The 2,862-nt window shown below is 36.5% G+C and overlaps 2 long non-coding RNA genes across 2 annotated transcripts; one reads left to right on the top strand and one right to left on the bottom strand.

Annotated features, from left to right (window-relative positions):
• The first annotated feature begins 7 nt into the window (after window positions 1-7).
• LOC112028489 (uncharacterized) lies at window positions 8-930 on the top strand. The gene is made up of 2 exons (XR_002884639.2): window positions 8-335; window positions 474-930. It is a non-coding gene; the product is annotated as an uncharacterized LOC112028489 (long non-coding RNA).
• Window positions 931-1,167: 237 nt separating this feature from the next.
• LOC136065730 (uncharacterized) lies at window positions 1,168-2,048 on the bottom strand. Its single transcript, XR_010627329.1, has 2 exons — window positions 1,924-2,048; window positions 1,168-1,820 (listed from the first exon to the last, which is right to left on the bottom strand). It is a non-coding gene; the product is annotated as an uncharacterized LOC136065730 (long non-coding RNA).
• Window positions 2,049-2,862: the final 814 nt, after the last annotated feature.

Genomic DNA, 2,862 nt, shown 5'->3' with positions numbered 1-2,862 from the left:
GTTTTTTTTTTTTTTTTTTTTTTTTTTTAATATGTTGTGCAAAGCTATCTATCTATCCACACTGACAAATGGTAGTCTGAAGGTACCTTGTAATGGTTAGTACATTGTCTGTATTTGCGGAATATTCTATTGCATGAAGGAAGTATTCAAATAAGGGCCATGCTAGCTATTAATATCCATTACGTGGAGTTTGTCATTATAGGTTCTGAACTGGCTTTCCATTTACTGTTGGGGTGATACAAACAATGTCTTCTGCCACCAGTTATGAGTCCACTACTAGGGGGCATATGTGCGATATGGATCGGTGTGTGCTCTCCTATTTCTCCGTAATTTTGGTAAGAGGTTTTATGGATTTCAACATTGGTCGCCTGTTAGTATTAAATTAGTTTAGTGTTGTTACATATTTGCCTTGTCATCTTCTTACTATCTTTGCTGACCATCATATATATATATGCCTTGAATTTTGTATGTAGGACTCCGATTAGGCATGTAAGTTCTTCAAATGGTTGGATAAGAACACATGTCCACGTGGCTGTGCAACAGTACCAATTGTGTGGGAAAGGTTTACGAGGCTATTAGACAAGGCAGCAACTGCAAGAAATGAAAGGGATGTGGCTCATGCAATGGAAGTAGAAGCACGGGAGCGAGAAAGGATAGCAAAGCGCAGGGCTGAAAAATCTAAGGATAGCAAAATATAGGTGGCTTTAATTCTGTCTTGGACTGTAGTTGGGGTTTATTTTGTATTCTCTACTGTTTTTGGGGGCCATGGCCACACGCAATTGTGTTTGCCATGATTTTATTTACCGTGTGTTATGTTTTATACTAATTACATACCCTAGTTTGTGTTACTACATATTTTATTGGGTGTTGGACAGTGTACTACTTTATGCATTTTATAGCATGCAGTTAAGTAATGTGAAATTTCTTATAGTAGTGGCAATATTTTATTGATGTCTGATGGTCCAAATATATTTCTTGTAATAATGACAATATATGTGAACACATACTGTGGGTATTCCATGTATTCATTACTTCCAGGTCAATGAAATGCAATTATGTAAACTTGCTCCAAAATATGCTGATAATTATAACAATTGATATATTCGAATTACGTTATATAATTATGCCGAGAACATATTGCAACTCGTGTATCTGCACGTTGTCATGTCATTCCGAAATAGCGCAATAACATTACAAGTTTAACTAAGTTCTACATCTGCTTAAGTAAACGGTAATTCTTTAACATAAAGTAGTACTAAAACAATTACGTTGCAAAATGATAACATCTACATTGTGGCAAAGTAAATGGTCAATTGCTACAGACAACATAATCATCTCACATTGCGTTAGTGATATTGTCCCTAAATTAGGCCATCAGTCTCTTGGCTCATCTGACATTTCCATTTTATACCTTTGGGTTGCTGAGCTTGTTGATGCTTCAGTATTGCCACTTCCTTCACTATTGGTCTCATTGCCTTTAACAACACTCTCCCCTATTGTGCTGAACAATTCATCACTCTGATTGTTAGTGCATATGAAATTGTGTAGAGCACAACACACAGTAATGACGTAACGTTGCCTACTTTGCTTGAAGTTTGGCATTAAATTCAAAATAGGGAAACAGGCCTTCAACACTCCAAAAGATCGCTCAATAACCATTTGTAAGGATGAGTTCCTATAGTTGTACAACTCTTTGTACGATGTTGGCCGTCTATTGCTTAAGTGAAACTCTTAAGCATGGTACCTATTTGACTTGTGAGGGGGGGGGGGGGGGGAACTAGTGCCAATTGGTAGGCTCGAATCCACCAAGTAGTATGACCCTACACACACACACACAACAAACCAGTATGCTTTTAAGTTATTCATAAACATACTACTTAAAATGGAGAATAACATTCTTAAAGTCACAATAATGGATAGTACCTCTTGGTGGCCATGGGAATCCATGCTTTCGATCATTGATCGCTTCTTTGAGCACCCTTGAGTCATTGGCACTGCCTTTCCACCTTGCATGGAATAAGTGAACTGTATGTCCATGTTACACATACAGAGCAATTAAAAAAAAAAAAAAAAAAAAAAAAAAACCAAACACCCTTAATGTTGCTGGAATATTTAAGCCAAATCAAATAATCATGTTGCACTGCTGGAAACCCCAAAACACAAAAAAAGAACTTTTAGACCATCATTTAAAATGTGCAAAAGAGAAACCCTGTAGAGCTCTATAAGAGACTTTCACCATTCACCACCCCAGCACCATGAAGCAAACCATCAATAGAAGGAAAACAATATATATAGTACCATGGTACCTTCAGGATGGCACATTCATTTCAATTTATTCTAATATATAAAACCCCATTCATTTCAGTAAAGGCGAGATCGAGGGTCCTAAGCCTAGAATAAAGCACTTAATCTTAATCACCATTTTCTTTCTAAGATGCAGATACATACATATATAGCAACAGATGCCCATACTACACCTCAGTTTCGAACCTCTTTAATCTCTCATTTAACAGTGATAAAAATTAAAATGTATAGAAATTTCCAGCCATGTTACACATAATTGAAAAGAGAAGAAATCAGAAAATTTGAAAACAAGAAAGAAAAGGAAACTAGTTAACAACATAAATAGCACACATGCTGTATTAGCTCAACAAGATAGGGTCAAGAAGCAGCCTGGGCACTTGCAGCTGACTAAAGTCAAGTGCCCAGTGCCGTGTGAAATTTATATAAATATTTTACTTATAAAAGATCAAAAGTAAACCATACAGTATGGTTCAAATTCTAACCAGAAGAAAGGCTCCCAAATTGCTTCCAAATATAAAGAAGATTCCTCCAATGCCCTTCAGTGCAATAGCAGCAGCA

The sequence above is a fragment of the Quercus suber genome, unplaced genomic scaffold (assembly GCF_002906115.3).
Source record: "Quercus suber isolate HL8 unplaced genomic scaffold, Cork oak 2.0 scaffold_1100, whole genome shotgun sequence".
In the NCBI taxonomy this organism is placed as follows: Eukaryota; Viridiplantae; Streptophyta; class Magnoliopsida; order Fagales; family Fagaceae; genus Quercus; species Quercus suber.
Note: the sequence above shows the minus strand (reverse complement) of the source record. Positions and strands in the feature narration are given on the sequence as shown.